Below are 21772 nucleotides of genomic sequence, written 5' to 3'. Positions count from 1 at the left end.
AAGCCTAAAGTTATGCATGTCTGTGGGGAGTTCCATGTAGGCTTGAGGGGTAGCATTTTTGAACAAATAAGCAGATGGGCAATATGTGGACTAATTAAAGCTTGAACCTCATCCCTGGATAATAAATGAAAAATTATTCATAGAATGAGAATAGCTGTCAATGTCTTCAAAAACGAATTTTTTGTTTATTGTGAGGGCAACTGTCAAAAATGCAAAAAGTTGCATGAGCTAATCAAACTGGTAGGGTTATAGACAGTCTTGGCAGCAGTGTATAAATAGATATGCCTGGGACAAAAATGCCTTTGTCAGGGCCAAGATGTTACAGTAAGTGAGCTGTAAAATAACTGTGACCTTAATGAGAATTTTAACAGTATGAGTGGATGAAAAAGGCCAACTTTTAGAGATGGTTCTGCAGGCATCGCAGAGTCTAATTTAAACCTGGCATCCAGGTTACAGGTGTTTGAGACTGGCAGAATGGGACAAGTCCTTTGAGAATCTGGAGAAGAGGCAGGGAAGAGACGGCTTGAAGGTGAGACTGAGAGCTCTGTTTTAGCTATACTGAACTTGAGATGGCGGCCAGGCACTCCCAAGGGCATGTCAGCAAGGCATGCCTTGATCTTACCCAATGAAGGTAATGCTTTTGGTAAGGGAAGATGTCTGCAATGAAGCAGTATCTGAAATCCTTCAGGTAAAGATGATAATGGAGCTTGTAGGTGAGATGAAACCAGGAGGGAAGAGGAAGAGAGGAACAAGAACTATTGGAAGTGTAGAAATTGTGACCTATGAGGAAATGATGAAGGAATTAGGATTTTTTCATTAAAAAAAAAAAGAAAGTATGATTACCATCTACATAAGCATTACAGGTAGCTGGAAAATGGAGAAAATTAACTGCTCTCCATTGCAATCAGGAGAAGAGGAGGTCGGTTTATGTTGTTACAAGGGCTATTTAGGTAAAGGAGCACAAAAAGAGCTTTGCCATAATATGGGCAGCAATCCATGAAGACTCTGATGCCCCCTCCGCTGGATATTTTAGGAACAGATGCACATCTGCCAAGAAAAGCAGGTACCAAGACTAGGTACAGCTGACTTTGCCAAGGGCTGGGAAGATGGTTCTAATAATTTCTCGCAGTCTCTTCCAAGTTTATGCAAACTTGAAGGTCCATGAAAATTCTGAAAATGGGAGACCTAACGTGTATTCTTCACCCTTTAAAATGTTCATATGCATCCAGTATCATATGTGTTGGTTTCACTGATATTTAACACTTTTTCATGTCTAATATGATTTTAAAGGCTTGGTCATACTTATGAGCTCCTGTAGTCATTAACACATAGGCCAGTAAATAATGGTTTTTGCCATTACTAGCAGAAGGCCACAGGCTTGGTGGGAAGCTGGCAGTGTGGGGTCTCTGTCCCTGTCTTGATGAGAGCTGGTTTTAGCTGTGGCAGCAATTGCACACGTCTGTGGCCTCCCTATGCTGGCTTTGCTCTGGGAGCGCCCAGGGCGGGGGGCTGGCACCCCCGCGTAGTCACTGCAGGATAAACAGCCCCTCCGGGGTCACGGGGCTGGGGGAGGGCAGCGTGCGGCTCCCAGACCTTGCCCGGGAAGCAGGGAGAAGGAGGCAGGCTGTGATAGGAAAACTTACAAAAATAGCCCCACGGGCACCCCAGGGAAGGTGTTCCCACTCACTAGCATTGACCTAACCCTGATGAAAAACCTGGGGTGCTGAGAACTGGTTGTGATGCCCTTTCTTGCCTGAGGAAACCTGGTGCCATCAACCAGAGGAGCTAGAGGGAAATGAGAAGGGTGACCATGACACCAGAGAAAAGGGATAGATCTTAGGAAGCTTTCTTGAATAGCAATGTTTTATGACTATTATTATTAATGAGATTTTTCTGTGTATTTTGTGCTATAGGTATTATTCTTATTATAACTACACTAATAATAACTTTTAGTTGTATTTTTGCTAAATGATTAAGATACCCGTTAGGCTCACCGTAAATGCTTAGCTGCATGTACGTGGTGTGTTGCCTCTTGCCTGTCAGTGTAATCTTTTCACATAAAAGTTTGATGCCTTCTTCTTAAACAGCATTGCTTAATTTATTCAATGCCTTATTGTATTAAAATTGATAGGATACAAAGTTTTAGTGCCATATTTCAAAGACAGGTAATAGAAATCCTTTGAATATTAAAGAACTGTGACCCGGATATGCTTGGGTATGTTCTGTGGTAGTGATATTTATGCAGAAAAACCTTTGTAATCTAAAATAGCGTTGTTAATAGCCTTTTAAATTAACAGTGATGTGTAAATTGGTGGAGCCTTTACAGTATGAAGGAAAACCTTGGTGAGCCAAAAGTCTTCTACAGAGGCCGCACTGAATTAAACTGATATAAGGAAATAACTTGTCTTAAAAGCCCAGCCCTGTCCTGTGGCTACTTGTTAAACATAGTCTTTGAGTACAGTATTCGCTCTCTTCTGTGTCCCAAGTAGCTACCTGTTCAGCTTTTTTCTTAAATCTCTGAATAAAGGGGAAGGAAATGAAGACAGGTATGAACCCATGGTATATACTGGAAGCAATGACCCAGTCACACCTTCATACTCAGCATTAATTGAATCCCTAAAAATAGGAATTAATCAGAAGAGAATCAGGTGCCTTGAAAGGATATTAATCCTGTTTTTTGTTTGTTTTCAACAATATTCTGTGTTCTTCTAATTTTTACAACTTTTAATGTTTTCTGTTTGTTTGTAAAGATTTCTCCCAAATTTTTTCAATGTATTCAAAAGCCAGAGAGACTTATTACATGAAGAATTTAACTAACCTTTTCCACAAAAAGAGATATTTCTTCCTCCACCTTTTTTTTCATCATAACCCCTCTTGTTAGTTTTCCTCATTTATCTCAGATAGAGGGGATCTTTGGAAATTGCATTTTTATATAAATTAACTTACTAATATTATTTGTTTGGTTAAAATGAGGAATAAAAAGAATGTGGAAACGCTGGCCAACCTATTATCTAGGAGATTTGTGTGTCTGAAATTTTAATCTGTTTAGCACATCTTGACCAAAAGCATTAAATCATGTGTTCCTTATATTTTTTAAATTGTGGCCAGTTATAGCTGTAACTAGAAGCTGAAATGAGTTGCATTGATGCAAGCTGTGAGCTAGTCTGGCACTGTGCATTCAAACTTAATGGTTTTCATTGGTACAGTTCTGTCATTGTACTTACAGTTCCTAAGTAACCACAGCAGAGCTCTAGAAATAACCAGACTCACTATCTGACCATTGTCTAAAACACTTGAATGCCATTTGTAATTTTGTCTTGTAATTTTTGGTCACAACATCAAGCTCAAAAAGTTCTTGTCAGTCTTCGTAATTGAATCTTAAACTTACAGCTCAAAATGATCGTTTTGAACTGAATTTGTAATAATGTCTTAGACTCTGATGCTGTTCATCAAGGAAATGATCCAAGCTGTAGAAAATTGTTTGGAAATCAAACCCCTCTGTGTAAAGGTGGTAATCCTGACAATTTTTGTGAGTTTTCTTCAACTCCATCAAAGTTTGTGAGTTTTCTTCAACTCCATCAGAGTGGAATGCTCTCTACATTTGTAGGTACAGCATTTTGTTGCATTTTGCTCAAGTGCTTGGAATGCTAATTTTAGCATTTCTGTTTAATACAATCTGATGAAAATTCATCTGTTATTCTTCATGTATTGCAAGAAGCACTTGAGCACGAGTTATTTTGGGTAGCAAAGATGACAAGCAGCTACAAATTCTGCAGAAAGACCTCAGAACGTAGCGTGAGCGGATGATAAGAGGGGAGATGAAATTCCATGTATGTAAGTGTAATGGGATGCACACAGAAGGAAACAACCCTAACTTTGCATGAGCAGTGATGGATTCTGAACTTGCTGTTGTCATTCAGGAACAAGATACTGGAGTTGCAATAGCTACTTTTGTGAAAACATCAGCTCAGCTCTCAGTGATGGTCAGAAATAGAATTGAACGTTAGGAATTAGTAGAAAAGGATAGAAAGCAACCCAGAGAACCTCCTGTTGCTTCTATATGAGGTTTAATGCTATATAAATCCATAGCATGCCTAAGCCTAAAATGCTGTTTGCAATTCTGATTCCTCCTGTCTCAAAAAGAATATAGTAAAAGTGGTAAGGATACAAAAAAGTGGAGGCAAGGTGACCAGCCCTATGAAATCACTTCTCCATATGAACTATATAAATTAAGCAGGGTCCCTCCGCCTGAAGGAGACTGAGAAGACAGAAAATCGAGATTCAGAGAATTATATGAGGTCTGGAGAAGGCAAATAGGGAATGACTAGGCACTGTGTCTTATGATACAATGACAAGGGAAACTAGGAGGGAAGATGTTCCAAACAAAAGGAAGTGTGCCTTTTCAAAACATACCTCAGCTGTGTGTGGAATTCCTCACCCTAGGATGCTGTGGATGCATGAAGTCAGTGATGGAATAAATTATGGAAATATTGGTCTATGAAGGACTGTATAAATGTACTAAGATCCTGTATTACTGGACGTCTGTAAGTCATAAATCACTGACGGCCAGCTGTATGTTTGCCTTGCTAAACTCTTTCTCAAGCATTTGATATGGGTGACCATCAGAGAGAGGATACTTGGGCTAGATGGAGCATTGCCCTTTTTCCAGCTCTTACACTAAAGAATCTGAGTGCTCTAAGTGAAGGGACTATCTGAACATTGTTTGGGAAATGATGGGTGGATTTCAGCCATAGTACTGAGAAAACATTTTATTATTTGGTTGACATTTTATTTGGTTGACAGAAGGAAGGGTGACAAATTTTTGCCTTTTCCCTTTTCCTTATCCTTCACTTTTTTTGTACCTTACTGCTTTTCCTCTTCTGCTTGCTTTTAATCTCTGCTCCTCTTTCATTTCTTTTTCCTTTGTCCCAAGCAATCCTCCAGCCCTAAACACAAAACAGAAGTAAGCACCCACACTAGTGAATGTACTCTGTGAAGTGTTTCCAGCTTTCCTTCTTTGTTCTTGGCTTTCTACTGTGGAGCTGAGCTGAGCTTAGCCTAGAGTCTGTGATCTTACAGCTGTCAGACTGGATCAGATGCCATAGGGGGAGGTTTGTAGGGAGTTACAATTCTTGTTTAATGTTGTGCTCTGTTATTGCTGTTTGAAGAAGAACTTGCAGTCCATTGTACACTTGTTCACCCAGTGTTTAGAGATCAGCTTAAAAAGTGGTTCCAGAGCAACGGCACTGTCTGAGCTCCTGGTCCAGCATCAACGGCTGACACCCTGGTGGGATCCTGGGAGAGTCAGCCTTGTTTGCACTGGATCTGTTATGCTCCCACTATGCTTTCAGCATTATGCTAGCAATAACAAACATTTTGAGGGATAAAAGTTTTTCTGTTTTGACCTAGACACTGGTGCAAGGCTCTTGGGTTTTTCCAAGATGGAGATTTTCTAATAAGGTCACCTTGACAAACAAGTGGGGCATTGATGGATTTTCAGAAGTGGAGTACTGCTTCCTTTTAAGTGGGTGGAATTGAAGGTGGCCTATGGCAAGCTCTGTTGAAAATCCGATATTTAATTCTTGTTATGCTCTCATTATTCTTTTTAGAAAGTATTTTAAGTGATATATACATACCTAGCACAACATTTTCCCCCTTTTCTATTCTGAAATAATCAAAAGGACTTCAGTAAAAGACAGGGAATGTTTTTGAAATGAGACATAAGATGTTAATTTGGCCTCCGCTCCTCTGCCTTGGCATTGGAATAGTAATTAATTGGCAAGTTAAAACATTCCCTTTTAGCTCCCGATGACCTGAACTAGTTTGAGCCCACAAGCCATCAGTCTTTCTTCATCTACCCTTCCTTCCTTGAGGCCATTGCTATTGATTTTGTAAAAAGCAGGGTCTGCTATCGTCAACCCCCAGCTGTACACATGCTGAGTGATTGCTGTGACATAACAAATTACATTTTCCCCAGGCTTTAGTCAAATGTGTTTTCATTTATAATCTTACCAGAAAAAACAATCAGTAGGACTTGTTCATTCCTTCAGCACTTTAATTTCAGTTACAGGGAAGGGAGTTGTAAGAAAAAGGAGAAAATAAACACCAAGACAAGACATATGTTTGTCAGGTAACTAATTGCTGAGAAACCAAATGTACCGTTAAGGATATTTTAATTAGATATAGTTAGACACTCCATTCCTAGGTCCTGGCAGTGTTATGGGATTCTCAGATCTCTATATATGACCGTAATATCTGTACACCTATGGCTTTTTCCCCATCAGATTTGAAGAGTTTATCTGTAACAGCCTCCCCAGAAAATCACAGTGTGTAACTTTCTATCAAACAGAAGGACTGTTATCAATTTTTTTTTGATATAACAGTAATGTCCATTGGTAGATCCAAGCCAAACCAGAGTCCTGTTGTGCTAACCACTGAGTAAATGCACAGAGAGAGATAAACTCTTCTGTGGTTTCCTAAGGTATGATATTTATGGATGACAATGCAGTGTCAGCAGTAACCAGTATTGTTGTGCTCTTAAATAGATCAAAAAACTGTACCCTTGATGTTGCATAGTTCTCAAACATAGGATATATGTTAGTTACCTGTATTTTTGAATGAGTGATCTGAATTTGAGAACTGAAAGGAAAGCTATGATTTAAAATGAGGAGACACAATTCTGATTTTCTTTCATGATCTCAACTAACAAATCCAAAGAGCATTTTGCCACCCTCTGTCTTTCCTTGCTGATTTCTTCAGTTGTATTTGCTATACAGAATATTCATTTCAATTTTGTTTTGTGTGTTTCTTCATAAAGAGTTCCAAGCAGAATGTAATTGATTCAGTCTTAAAGGGTACTTCTTCACGCTGTGTCACTTTTAAGACTTGCAGTGTACTGCAAGATGCCACTAAATACACCAGGAACTTTGAGCTTTATTTATTTACAGTATCTATTAGTTTTCCTCTAATTGCAATTCCCATTGGTGTACAAGAAAATGTAGGCACTTCATTTCCTTAAAAGGCTTTTGGTTCTATCAACCTAGAAATTATATAACCCATTCTTGCTCCAGTAAAGTCAGAAAAGAAATCTTTGCCAAGGATTTGCTGTTGACCAAAACTTAAAAATGTTTACAGATGCTCTTACTGCATCTAGTGAGGAAGAAGGATCCCGTTGAGACAGCCAAGTGGGAGGCTTTTCCTGACAATCCGCTGTAAAGAATGTCCAGACATTCCTGATGGCAGCTCCATGCCTGCTGACGCTGGGAACGTCAACCATTAAAAATTGAGTATAAGTGTTTGGAAGTTATGTTAATCTTGTCATTTCCTCAGCTGTTACAAAATAAAATTATGTAAACAGCAGTATTCTATCCATTCACATTGCTTTTGGTCACAGCACCAGAATGAAACCATTTATGACCATAATGAACTGTTCCAGTTCATTCGCTTTCTGCCTCAAACAATAGAACATCTCTCCAGTTCCCTCTCTAAAAGAAAAAGAATAACAACGTGAATATTTTAGACAACCCATCTAGACCAAACCTGAGTTCCTACACTGAACTCCCTGAACCAGTAAAAAGGCAACAAAATCGACCATCTGATATGTCTTTTGGAACTGCTCTGTGCTTAGTTTCTCCAAGTGAGATGACTTACTGAGACCACTTCTTTTTAAAAAGAAGAGTATCTAAATGTGGCTATGCTATACAAACATCTAGGCCTTGTTGCCCCTCCTTTTACAATAGTGCTTCATGAATCAGAAGAAGGAAAATCAGGTAAATTAAATAAACATCCAACGAGCAAAGACGATTACAGAACATACTTATTTGCCGGTTTTTCACTACACTTTGGGTATACCTGCAAATATTTGCTTTGTTGCTCTGATTTGCGAAAACTTATGTATCTAATTAAAAAAACCCCACAAAAAAGAAGTTGCTTTATGAAAATACAATGTCAGGATTTAAAAAAGCTTCAGTTTTTATCCTGGTTGCCTAAAATGATGATTAAGCTATCAGTCAATCTCTTTGAAATCACTGAACAGACCCATCTGGGCCACAGAGCACATTTTTTGCCCCTGACGGCCTCTTAGAGGCAGCGTGCGTGGTAGCTAGTGGTCAGCAGCAGTCCACTGGTCAGTCAGTCAGTACCCAGTGTTGAGCTCCTGCCTGGTCATCACACCCGTCTCCTGCCTAGGTGACCAGCCAGGCGGGGGGGTTAGGTTTTGGGAGGGCAGGAGGCCAGAGGACATGGGGAGAGCAGCAGGAATGTGAGGGCTGGAAGATCATAGTTCACACATTTCCTAGCACATGGAAAGCAGGAGGACCTGAGGGTTTCACCATTCAGACATAAGACACAGCCTAGGGAAAGCAGGCGTCAGCAGATCACTGAGCTGCTTGTTTCCACGTGCAGCTGCTATAACATTGCATTTGCTTCTGTCTCATGGAGAAATTACTACGTAAAACTCTCCCAGAACCTGATGCTAATGAATATGTGTCAGATTCTTTTTTGCTAGATGATTTATCATGCTACGAACAGAAGCTGCCAATCATTTACCATGTTGAGTGACTGCTTGCTTTTCTCCTATGCATACACGCTTTGGAACAAGAATGTCTCTTCCTTTGTGCTAGTTATCCACATTTACTAAGTGCTCAAAATGAATGGCTTTGGGAAGATTTTTCTTCAGGAAAGTCCTTAACTTTAGAATTAGTTCCTATCTTGTGGTCCAAGCTGCTGTGTCTTTGGGGCATAAATACATAGCCTATTTTTGTGAAAAGTCAAGAATGTTGGCAGGCATAGAGGCTTTGGGTTGCGGTTGGATGAATGTTACTTTTTTCTCCTTTTTTCTTGAGATAATTCAAGGTTTTTTTCCACTTGATGACTAAGTCCTATTATTAACACTCTCCTTTTGGTAGTAGTAGGAGTTGATTATTAGAATAAAGAAGATAGTGTTAGCCATGTAGCTCCTATGTATTTCTTCCTTTACTCACTCTTGTCTTTTAAATTAGAATCTCTGTCCACAGCTGCCAAACCCAGTCGAAATCTGATATTTTTATGCAAATTATTTAACTAACAGCTTTGTCATGCTACAACTACTTTTAAAATTTTAGCCTTTAAAGTCCTTGTAAACATACGGCTGATGAAAGAACCAACAGTGAAGAGCCTTATTTTGTTTATATAGCACCATCAGTGCACGCACCAACCCCCCTGCAAGTCCCCAGTTTCTGCTCTGAATTGAGAATGTCCATTGGAGACAAGAGGTGCTTCAAGGCGTGTGGACACTACAGTCTTGGTCTCCTTTTGGTATCTTCTGGTAGCATTTAAAGCATGATGGTGGACTTACTTACAAGGTTAACATTTGTTTCAGTTTCCTTCCTCTAACTTGGTCTCTTTAATGAACCCCCAAGCCTCATTATGTAGTAAAAAACCTTAGTAATCTAAGCGGAGCTGGGACTACCTGTAAAAAACCAAAAGTGGCTCTTGCTCTTTGATAGCATGTCTGGACATCCCTTCTCCTGCTAAGTGTTTTGCAATGAGGCTTATTTTATGAAACTTTAGGTTTCGAAGATCAAATTCTGGCTTCCCAGAGCTGACTCAGGCTAGGTGTTCCCTTCTTCAGCAAAATCTCTTACATGTCTTCATATGTCCAGGCAAATAATTAACATGCAGTATTTTTAATAGAGCAGTTTTTATTAACTAAAATACAAAGAAAAACAATAAAAACATTTTGAATACAATACTGATTTAAATAATCTCAATAATTACAACTGTTTCAGGCTATGGAAAGCAATAAGAGAGATACAAATTTAATAATTGAACTTATACCAAACATCTGACATTAGCAGAATGCTAAGGGCAATAAGTCAAATACTCAAATGTTAAGTAGTACTAGAATTTGTAATGCTACTGCTTCCTACTTTTGCTCATCAAGGAACATCATCTCCTTTATACCCTGAACTGACAAAGTCACAATGCAGCTGATTTATGCATATTTGAATGAAAAAACAACTTACAGTAGAAAATAGCTGTACACTTTTAAATGGACTGCCTGCAATAAACAGATACACTGTACTTTGCCAGCAAAGTTCACAGCTGTTTGGGAAATGGTGGGATCCCTTTGGTTTGAGCATTGCTTTGGGACAAAATGAATGAAGAATGCATGAAGGCTGAAGGTATAATGGCAGAGAGTTCAGCTCAACACAGGTTTTGCACAGATTTTTGGTGCTACTTATAGGTGACTTTTGAAAAACAAAAAAAATTACACTTGTGTATGATATGGGAGGGATTCGGGGCAGTGATCAGATACAAACAGGGGTAGTAACAACAGCACAATGTGAGACCAATATCCACCTTCTCCTAATTCACAGCCCACAGCATCTGCTCTTGTAAATGACACTTGGTAGGGGAACCTCCCTCATGTATGTTTAACACTTACATGTTTGACCTTGAACCGAGACAGGCAGAACAGGCTAAATCCATGAGTGCCAGCTGAGATGCACAAAAACTTTGCAGGGCTACGGGTGGGGTTTCCTTTCAAGTCTAGGATGATGTTGGTACCTCCTTACGCTCCTATTGCTCAACTCTGACATGAGTTAGACTAGTGATGGGACAGAAGACCAGACTGTGAGGGGATTGCTTTGGTATCCAAGTAAAATCAGCAAAGTAAATGAATTCAGAAGGTGGGTTTGGGTTTTTTTTTCATTTATTTTTAGTTTCTCAGTGATAAACATTCATCAGTTTTAGTTTATTTTCTCTTTTGTCTTTGCCTAATACTATTTCTATAGCCACTTTCAAGCTGTTAGGCATTTTGTTTTTTAACAATTCCAGACTAAAAAGGCTGGTTGTAAATAACACCATCCAGTTTTTTTCCTAACAGGCAACTGAACACGGTGGAGGAGCAACTGAGGAAAATATCACTTGAATTGGGCTTATAACTTTTATTACTGCTACTAAATTATCTGATCTGATAGGGAATGTATGGCTGGAAAAATGAATCTATTCTAATATGCCATGCATCTTGTTAAGCTCCTGACTGTCTTACTTCCTATGTAAACCCTATTGACAAGTACTTCTAGCTTATTGTGTTCACTGTAGGTCTTAGATAGTGAAAGGGCAGAAGGTGAGTGAGATCTTTGGTCACACATATATGCCATCTGTGCTTAACTAAAGGGGTAAATGAACTGTCATTAAAGACAGTCAGTGAGACTATAGGAAAACCCTTTTCTGATTAGTCTTTTTTGTTCATTTCAGTTTAATTTACATACATTTTTTAGTGGATTTAAGATATGCTCAAAGCAAAACAAAAATGTTCACATGGGAGTTTGCTCTAATTTAGCTAAATCACTTTTTAAAAGTGACTTAGGGGGCTGGCTTACTTGGAGAATTTACTACGAAATTCTCGTGCGCGGACAACTCCATCGTCACTTCCCATGCCATACACCTTGCTGCCTGCTTGGTGCGCTTTCACAGGGTAAATGTGATTTAGGGCTCCTAATGCTAGATCAGTGTCACAGAAATGTTGCCTAAGTATGAGGGCTACACAGCTGGTTAAGATTTTTTCTAAAAATTGTGGTGGTCTAATTTGTGAAGGCAGGAGTTAGGCTGAGTATTGTCTCTACTCACATGGCCCCAAGAAGGCCAGCCCAAAAGCCTGAAGTCCAGATAAGCTCTATATCCTGTGCTTTAGACCATTTGGCAGTGATAAGATCATATATATGTACTCTTTATCCAAATCCCACTTGTACTACTGGGTGACGTAGTAACACAGGAATCCAATATTAATGAGTACGGACCTGCAGGCAGAGAAAAGCAACTAATGGATTGCTAATTCATACCCTGCCTTACTTTAAGGACGTGTCTTGGGGCTAACAACCAAAAAATTAAAACTTAAATTAGTCTATAGGAGAAAGTTGTGTAAGGCAGCAGAATATATTATCATCCAAACTAGAGGAAAAAACATGCTAATATTTTTATTGTGTATTAATTTAAAAATCCTTGAATCTAGATTCAAATGTAATAGGACTTGTGTCTTAGGTTTGTGACTTCTCATCATTTCAGTTCAAATTCTGATCTATTTAAGAGATGAGAGTTAATAATATTTCCTATTATTTCTACTCCTCAAACTTTTCGACGGGATTTCTCCAAGGCATTCTTTGTTCTCATTCCTACCTTCTTCTTCATTTTGAAAGTATCAGTTCTGGGAAGTGGCTGAAAGACAGAAAAACACACAGAGAAAATTTGTTTTACTGCAGGTATTCATTGTAACATACTCCTTTTTTTTTCCTGGAGGAGATATGAAGGTGAATCAGGAAATGGATGGCTTTTTCAGATCACATGAATCAGTACCCCAGAATTCATCATTTTCACCAAATATCTGACTACTTTTAGGGAAGTGAAGTTAGACAGCCCTTATTTAAGGCCCATGTAACAACTTCTTTAACTGCCTTATCTGCCAGAGACTTTAATGAAAAGAAAGAGGCAATAACTAAAAATCAGCTCACACATATATAAATGCAAGTGCACATTTATTTATATTATATAGTTGTGCTGAAAATACCACCTTAAGCATTCATGAAATTAAACCATTTTGTTTATAAAGAGCCTAAATCATACAAATACCATGAGAAATACTACTTTATTCTCTCTTTTGATCACAAACAGTAAATATAAACTCATCAGATGAACATCTAGCTCTCAAAAGCCAAGTAATTTAGAATCTCATCTCACTGTTCCTAATTCATAGATATTACAGGTAGTAGACAGTGTAACCTTTAAATACAGTACATAATGTGAGACAATAATCTGACAGAAAACAGGAGAGAGTTTGTAACTCTGGCATTTATTTCCCTGTGATTTAAAGCAAGTATTGCAATGGTGTCTTTTGCTAAGACAATCAAATTTTTTCTCAGTCTGAACTTGTCTTGTGTCTGCTACTGGGGTATGTGCTACTGGGCTACAGCCTTGCATGTCCTGCTTTTTAACAGTATACTTCCCTACTGGAATCATCTGAGGATGGCATTCAAATATGGCAGACTCATCATGATCCAGCCTTGGAAGAGTACTTTTCTCAGTGTGGGTGGGAATGCTGAGGACTCACACAACTCAAATGCAGCAGACCAAATACTTTCCTGAATCTTGATGGGAAAGAAGGAAGAAATAGCAATGTAAACCTGATGAACAGGTCTCTCAGCAAGGTCACATAAGCAAGGTGGATTCAAGATCCCAGACTGCACAAACTCTGTGTTCTTTAGCATTGGTTCAGGAAAGGGAGCTTGTTCACATGCACCATGCTCCTGGCTGGTCTGCTCTGGAAAGTTTCTGGTCACCAGGAGGGTTTCTCCTGAGTAATAGATGATGTGGTTGAAAAAACAAAAGCAGGCAATGAACTGTGAGATTTCAAAGTTTTTCTCTGCGTGTTTCTCATGAATTAAACAAAAATAACTAATGTTTTCAATGGAGCGAAAAAACCCAAAATGCAGTGAAAATAAAGCCTTTGAACTCCGTCACTGTGAAGCGAGGTCTTTTCTCTACAATGGAAGCGTAGCTCAAGGCTCAATTTTACTGAAGCTAACTCCTCCCTACTTTTTTTTCTTTTTTCTTTCTTTTTCCTTTTAACCTAACTTAAACTTTGGGCTTACAGTATCTGACTTTGTTTTTCTAAATGACGAAAGACAGACATACTATTCAAGGTGCTTTTGACAGCTAATGTGAAGACAGGCCTTCCCTTACACCATGGCTTTCCCACCCAAACAGATGGAAATCCACCCCCTTCCCTGCTTTCTAACACTCCTTATATCCTGCCACCACAGGGAGGAGCTGAAATCTGGCTTCCCACCAAACTGGCCAAAAGCCTGAAGGTGCTGTGCAGCCTTTCCTCTTCCAACTGCAGCACCTTACCGCTTTCACATGCTGCCATCCCTTAACACGCTAGGCTCTATTTTGTTGCAAGGAGGGATCAAGGATTAGTAACAGTGAGAAATATAATTACAGGAAAACACAGGGCAGAGGAGGAGGTGATCCATACTGGAAGGAAGGTTGGATGGAATTGGGACTTGATCCTCTCAGGGTTTTCTTTTCCTTCCTCAAATCAGATAGCAGAGCTTCTCCTGCTTCTTTCTCTCCTACCCTCAGCATAATACTTCTAGATTATGTTAGGATGTCCTTATTTATTTTGGTTATAGTAACACATAGAGGCTTAGCCTGGGATTGAGACACCACTGTGCAAGGTACCTGTACAGACCCAAAAAACTCTCAGCCGCTACTTGCAAGACTATGTCTGGGGATTTTTTTGCCTAAAATTGCTCATCTCACTCAACTAATCCGATTCAACTCTGCACTTAGACATAGCACAGAGTAACATGTAACATTAAATAATGGTACATTTTGTAGCTTTATTTAAAACCTGGTTAATCTCACAGCCAGTTTCATACATCTTTGCCCATGAAACTTCTCAAAATAAAATGAAACAGAATTAATCATTGACGTCATTACTCTTCTTCTATGAGACTGGTAGTTAGCTATAAAGCATACAACTTAAAACCTCTGGGGATGATACAGAGCAAGTACGATTCCAGTGGAATTTTTCTTAGGATGTAATGTACATCCTTAATCCAGTATCATATAAAACTACACATGTTGTGTGGCTTTTTGGCTTTTTTTTCATTTGTTTGTTTTGCATGTATGTCCATTGTTTCATAGCCAAACCACAGAGGAATTGTTAGGGGCTAAAATGTACATCATTCTAGGTGCTAAGTTTTTCATGTTTTTTTACTGGCAGTTGATTTTGCATCCACAGTGCTTACTTTTCATAGATAAAATGTGGATGTTTGGGTTTGTTTTCTTTTCCAGCACTTGGAAAAACAAGTATATCTCCTCTTTAAAATGTCTGAAGTTACTGTAGTAGGTGGAGATACATACAAAGCATGGGACTTGCTAATGTGAATAGATATGTCTTAAAAACACTCCAAACAAGTTAACAGAGTATATACGTGAATTGTCCTATAGCTGCAGTTACTTTGATGGCAATTTTTAGGCGTAAAATGGATTCTTTTCTTTTCTATACAAGTATTTTCTGGAGCTGAGGACATTTCACAGGAGAGATCCTACAAAAATATACATTACATTGGTGTCTTACAAAACTGTATTGTTATAAGTAAGAACATCCTCGACTGTCAGGGTTACATGACTGTAATGGGAAAAAAGTTTGGCCTTTAGTATTTGCTTTTGTGGTTTTGGTTTTTTTTTTAACACCAAGAAGCAATCAGAAAGAACGTTCCAAATTCCAGAGCTTCATTTTTAATGATAATTTCAAACTTTCACTAACTTTTCTCCTCAAACAAGTTTATTTTATAACGTAGCCAAAGCAACGTTGTCCCTTGAGCTGGCTGTTTCAGGCAATTTGATGTGCAACATTTTGGCTTGCAGATAAGTTTTGATTCTAGTTGTTTTAATTAAGTATATTTTTATAGGATTACTCTAGCATGGATCAATTCCACGGTTTTGTTTGTTTTAATAAATTCACAGTGCTTTTAGTCTTCTAAATGGAGGTCTTGCTACAAACAACCCAAGTCAGTTTCTGCTGCAGTGTGTAGCAGAAACGCGCAAATGCTGCCATGAAAGAAAAAAACTTTGATGGAATTCATTAAAATACATGTACGAACAAAAATAACCTCCTGGTTTAATACAGATGGGTTGGCTAAACACAAAGGCATGCGTGGAAAACACCGCGAGCGCGGAAATGCAAACGTACGTACCTGGGGAAGGAAGATGCTTGCGCGCCTCAGCCGCCAGCCCCGCAGTGCCACGTCTCACGGCCCCGCTCCCGCCACGGGACCTTTATAGGGAACTCTCCCAGGGCCTAAAAATAAACTTTCGGGGCTGACACGTCGATCCGTGCCGTGGAGGGAGGGGAGGGGAGGGGGCGGAGAGGGACTCGCCGCAAGGTTTTACGTGGCCGCAAAACTGTCAGCGCCGCTCTCCCCCGCCCGCCCGCGCCGAGCGCGCAGCGCAGCGCAGCGCAGGTCAGCGCAGCGCAGCGCAGCGCAGCGCGGGGGCTGGCCGCTCACCCGCGCGGCAGGAGCGGGACGGGGCCGCCGGTGCGCGGTCCCGCGCCGGCCCCCGGAGGCCCGGGGCCGGGACGCTGGGCTTTGGCTCGCCGGCTCCCGGCGGGTGGGGGGGTGGCGGGTGCGGGGGAGCGGGGAGCCGGCGGCGGGAGCGAGGAGCCGGCGGCGCGCAGCCTCGGCACAGGCGGGCGCTGCCGGGGCGCTCCCGTGCCCCCCCCGCCCCGGGGCAGCCCCGGCAGCCGCTGGCGCCCAGCTCTCCTTCGCCTCCTCTACCTGCTGCGCCCCGGCTTCAGAGGCGCCTCCTCCGGAGCCCGGCTCGGCGGGGAGACGCGGAGCTCCGGGCACCGGCCGGGAGCGCCGCGCCCTCCCGTCCCGCGGGAGCCCCTGCGGACCCCGGCACCCGCGGAGCTGCCCCTCGCCCGCTGCCTGTCCCTCCCTCCCCTCCCTCCCTGCCGCTGTCGCTGCTGCAGCTCGCCGGGATCTGTTGTGTTTAGTTGCGCTGGCGCTGGGGCGGCCCTGCTCAGATCTGATCGCGAGGAGAAGCCTCAGGTCATGCTTTCTGGGCTGCGGTAAGTAAAGAAAAAAATACGAAAAAATAAAATGAGCAAACCAAAACCAACCCCCAAGCACACATATCTCAACCGGTTGCAACTTCTCAGCTGGCCCGGAGGGGGGAGCGCGGGGGAGGGAAGGGAGTAATGCGAGATCACCCCAGCCCGGGGCAGCGTCGGCTGCGGGCTGCGCGGTGACCCGCGCATCGCCGGGGACGGGCGGCCGCCGCTGCTCCGCCCCCGCCGCGGGGCGCTGGGTCCGGCCGGCGGGCGGGCGAGGCGCGCAGCTGCCGCGCCGCAAACTTGGTGGGAGCGAGCGGAGCGCGGGTGGCTCGGCGGGGCTGCGCGGGGCGAGGCTGCGGCCATGGCGGCGTGAGGCGGCAGCGCCGCGCCGGGGAGCGGGGCATCAGAGCGGCGGCGGCGCCCGCCTGCGCCGGGCAGCCCTACGGCGCCTCCAGGTAACCCCCTCCCGGCCCCTCTCCCCCCGCACGGTGCTCGGGCTGGGGGCGGCCGGGCTTTCGGGGAGCCGCGGGGATGGCGCGTCCCCGGCCGCCCTCTCCCTCCCCAGGGCCGCCGCGCGTGGGCTCCGCGGGGCTGCGCCCCCGGTCCGCCGGGGCGCCCGGGGGGCTGAGGGGGCCGCCGGGGTCTGGGCCGCCGCGGCGGCCGGGTGCCGGCAGGGGGAGCTGGGAGCGAGGCGGAGGGCGCTGCCGCCGGGGAGCGGTGGCGGGGAGCGCGGCCGGCGGTGGGAGCCCCTCTCGGGCATTGCCCGGCCCCACCCCCGAAAGTGCACCCAGCCTTTCAGAACGGGCGGTCGTTCTCCGCGAAGACGGTGCTGTGTGTTCGGGAAAAGAAAAACCGGCCGGGCAGGCAGCCGCGTCTCCGACGGGACCGAAGCCCCAACTGCTCCGCGCAGCGGGAGCCCCCGCGCCGCTCCTGCCCGCGGGGTCGCACGCGCGGGAGGGTTTTCTCGCCCAGGAGCGTGAGGTGCGTTTCGATCGCTGAGCCCTGGCTGCGGGGGGGCAGCCGGGGGCTCCGAAACGTTTTGGAGGGGTTATGCCATACTTCGGCAAGTGAAGTTTGCTCTGCCTCTTCTTCTGGTGAGAGCAGAAGAGAAGCGGCGTGAAGGGCACTGGCAGTTGCCCGAGAAACGTGGGGTTTTCGGTGGGATATTCTTGCAGTACGATGTGCAGTCCCAATGTACGTTTATTGTCGCTGTTATTTAACTGGACTAGCTTCGGTCTGTGGTGTAAGCGTATTTTGGCATTTTCTGAAGAGTGGAGTTTGAGTTACCGTTCTGCAGCGATGCAGAAGGAAACACCTCCGTCTGTTGTATTAATCCATCTTTCTGTGAGGATTGCTTACCAGATAAATGACAGCTATTAGGGTTTGCCGTACCTAAGTATGCACGGTAGATTGACACGACGACGATCAGCCCGGGATTATTCCTGGGGGGCAGCAGGGGTGGGGGCAGCTGTCAGCACGTCCCTTCCTTCAGCAAACCGGACTATTGGCAGGAGAGGTCCGTGCGTGCATGCACACGCACCCTTGTGAAGATGGTTAGAATTTGTAAGATTACAGCTAAGAAAAACATCCTAAAGCTAAAAACTGTTGTTAAAGTTATAGTAATAACATGCTCCGGCAGCCCTCAGGTAGTGCATTTGAAGACCGTATTTTCCGAAAGCTGACTAACCGGTCTTAGTTTGAATTTTTGTGTGAAAGGCTGGTATGGTGCTAGCCCAGCTAGAGTGCTGTAAAAATAAAATTTTTCATGATGGAAATTGGACTCAAATCTTAGTTGCAGCAGTTTCAGCGTCTTCTGGTTGTTAGGTGAATGAGACTCAGTTTAGCGAAGTTTGACTTAGTAAGGATTGTTGAACTTGGTGATGTCATATATATAATGCGTACTCAATCAAAAGTGTCTTGCTGTCTCAAAAGGCTGCGGTATGCCCTTAAGTACTGGGCTTAGTCTAGCAAAAGATTTTGGTAGGCTTCTGTATTTTGTGCTGTGTTCCCACCTTCCTCTCCAGCAGGTACTGATAATCTGACTTTATTACATTTACTAATGGATTCATCTCATTTTCTCATTTTAATGCTGAACAGCTGTGAGGAGTCCTGCTGAGAGCTAAGACTTTGCTCTGGAGGGTGGCAGTTTATTTTTCTGTTGGAGAGGTTGTTTTGAGCTAAGTAGTGTAAACACTTGCTTTTAAGTCGGATTGCTTATTCCTTGGGATGTTGTAACAGTTTTGTTTTGGTTGAGAAAGCTGAAGGCGTTAGTATCTGTAGTGTCTCATTTCTTTTAATCTTTAACCACTGCTGTTTTCTTGAAATGCTTACAGGTAGTAGGAGTGCTCGTGCACTTTGTAATGATCCATAAACTTTGGTTATATCAGGTTTGTTGTACTCATTTCCTGTTGGGCAGAGATGCAAAGGGTGGTAACTACGTATTGCTGCTGTTTTCAGAAGAGAGAGAGTTCTGTGGTGTTTTTTTTTTCTTTTCCTCCAGCTACTTAGGGAAACCACGTGAATTCTAACTTCTGTTGATGTAGTCTTACACAAATACAATGTGTTCTTATACAAATACAGGATTTTCACTGAATGAAGTTCACTACTTTCCAGTAAGTAAACTGTACGTTACAAGCCATGAACTGCAGAAACACAGCATAAGCCTCCTGTGAACTTCAGTCAGCGGGCTGCCTGGGAAGGTGGTGGGGTCGCCGTCCCTGGAGGTATTTAAAAGGCGTGTGGATGAGGCTCTTAGGGACATGGTTTAGTGGTGGACTTGGCAGGGTTAGCGTAACGGTTGGACTTGATGATCTTAAAGGTCTTTTCCAACCTCAATGATTCTATGATTCTGTGTTAGAGGTTGTGTGAAGGAATTCAGCCAAGGGAGCAGCTGAGCTCCTGGGCTGAGCACGAGCAGACCCTTTTCTGCACTCTGCTCTGCAAGGGCTGCATCACTCCGAGTGTTGGCTGGGGGTTATTTCTGTGCTGTAGGACGCGTAAGTGGATAGCTCATAGTACTATCAGTTGATAGTAGGTGTGTACTACGAGTACTATCGGTTGATAGTGGGGGGAAGGGGTATGTGTAATCTGATACTGTGTCATTTAATGTAAAGCAGTATCTAGTTAATGTGTTGTGATGACTGACTTCTGAATAGCAATGATACATGATTCAGCTCTAGATTTAACATCTGGTTTATAAAATTTTGATATGATCTTGATGTTTGGTAATATATGTTCTAAAGTTACTACAGCTCCTGAGATGAATTGGTATTGCTGCTGCCACCGTAATTATAGGGAGCAGCGCGGAGGAACTTCTCATTTTCTGTAACATCATTTTACGGAGATGTTTAATGGGAGTTCATGTCAGTGCTGAGTTCTCCAAATTATTGTTAATCAGCCTGTTTCTCTTCATTACCATCCTTTTATCCTCTTTGGCATGTGTATACATTCCTATTTGGAAATAGTTTTAAGTTACAGACTATACGTTTGCTCTTTCCTAATGTGTTTCATAACGCTGTAACTGATTCAAAAGAATGAGGTGGGCTTTTTTTTTTCAAATGCTATGAAGATTTTTCAGACTGACCCTTTTGAGATACGGTTGTCAGCTGTTCGCGGTAGGCTAGTTTTAATTTCCAGGCTGTAGCATTGCAGCTGTGACCTGTGAAAGACAGGTGGCACTCTGCTATCTGCAATTCTTACAGAGACCTGGGGAACCTCACAGCTTGAACTGTGCAGCTGAGGTACACTTTGCTGTTAAATCTGTTGTTAAAGCAGCAAACTGTTTCCAAAGAAGGTTGCGGCTTTTATTTTAGTTTGCTTTGTAAATGTGCCCGGTTATTTATTTAAGAAATTTGCCAGGTTGCATCTAAGTATAGCACATTTGCTTAACATTATGTCAGGATGGTAACAAATGTAAACCAAGTTAATGACCCCAAAACTGCAGTCTAATTAATGTCTTGATTTTTTTCTTCTAGAATGTATATTCCAAAGTAGAAAGCATGTAAATCTTTTGTCATTTAGTGGGTTTGTTCATAATCTATTCTCAAATTTGTGTCTTCCCTGAGGTACTTTGATGCAATCCAATTGTCTGCTGTATAAATCAACTCTTTATCTCCATACTCATTATATTTGTATAAATATATTAATAAAATGAATCTATATTTGGGGACCTTTTGGGAAGAAATCTGTACTTGTGTCCCAGCGTATATTAGAAAGGTGATTTCACAAAGGAGCTGATGTTTGTCAGTGATAGTAGCGGAAAGCTGGGGTTGATATGAAGTCTGCACTGAGGCTTTGTAGGTGAAATTCTTGAGTTTAACTCAACTGTTAAAACTTATCTTTTCAAAGGTTATCTTTTCTTTTCAAACAGTTTGAACAATTTGTTTTAGAAAAAATTTAAATGCTGTGCAACATGTCAGGTGCACTATCATTTCCAAACTTATCTCTAATGAGCTTATCTGTGTTAAGAAATTTCTTGTGTGAGATTAAGATAATATAGATTTTCATTCCTTTTCCAATTTTTAAAATCTAGATGTATCCTTGAGCTCCAGTATACCTTACAATTGCTGGGTCTTCATTTCTGCCAGAACTGGTCAAAGTTTTCGTGGTTACCAACGCCAGTAATGGGAATTACTGCTTCACTTGCAGGATGTTGATTGGGTAGCTCTGGGATTGGGTAGCTCTGAATCTTTAGCATATAATTTGCTGATTTTTTTTTTTATTTTTTTTTAACTCCTTGCTAGATGAACAGCAACATACAACCACTTAGCAGTGTTGGTTTGGTTTAGGAGAAGCTGACAGAAATTATAACTTTCAGAATGCTGAAATGCAGCCTGTTGCTGTCCTCTTTCTCTGTAATACTGGGATCCTTTCTTAAGCTTTACTAAATACATGTGATGAATGAATTAGAGTATATGTGTTGGCTGCAGAATTGGCTTATAAAGTGAATTGGATGGCCTGTAGAGATGGGCCATGCTGCAAATTGTGAGATTTTCCCACCTTCTTTTACCCACCCCTTCTCTGAATTTCAAAATTGAGCTGCTTCCTCTGCTGCTGCCTTCCTTCTCTGAATTGCTAGTCTAGGTGGAAACCCAGAACGCTATTGAAATGTGTTTTCTGGTTAGACTTAGGTTTAGCTGAGAATCAAGAATGCTTAATGTAAAGTTA

General features: G+C 42.3%; 1 protein-coding gene and 1 non-coding gene across 2 annotated transcripts in view; one reads left to right on the top strand and one right to left on the bottom strand.

Moving 5' to 3' along the window:
* Positions 1-12289: 12289 nt before the first annotated feature.
* Positions 12290-12358, bottom strand: LOC132316816 (small nucleolar RNA SNORD123). The gene has a single exon (XR_009483946.1). It is a non-coding gene; the product is annotated as a small nucleolar RNA SNORD123 (small nucleolar RNA).
* A 4686-nt stretch (positions 12359-17044) lies between these two features.
* Positions 17045-21772, top strand: part of SEMA5A (semaphorin 5A) — a 345320-nt gene continuing 340592 nt past the window's right edge. The window contains exon 1 of the mRNA XM_059836141.1: positions 17045-17061. The gene's annotated coding sequence lies outside the window, so the exon portion shown is untranslated. The remainder of the gene's footprint in view (positions 17062-21772) is intronic.

Source organism: Gavia stellata, chromosome 3 (genome assembly GCF_030936135.1).
Source record: "Gavia stellata isolate bGavSte3 chromosome 3, bGavSte3.hap2, whole genome shotgun sequence".
Taxonomy (NCBI): domain Eukaryota; kingdom Metazoa; phylum Chordata; class Aves; order Gaviiformes; family Gaviidae; genus Gavia; species Gavia stellata.
This window is presented reverse-complemented; position numbering and strand designations above follow the sequence as displayed.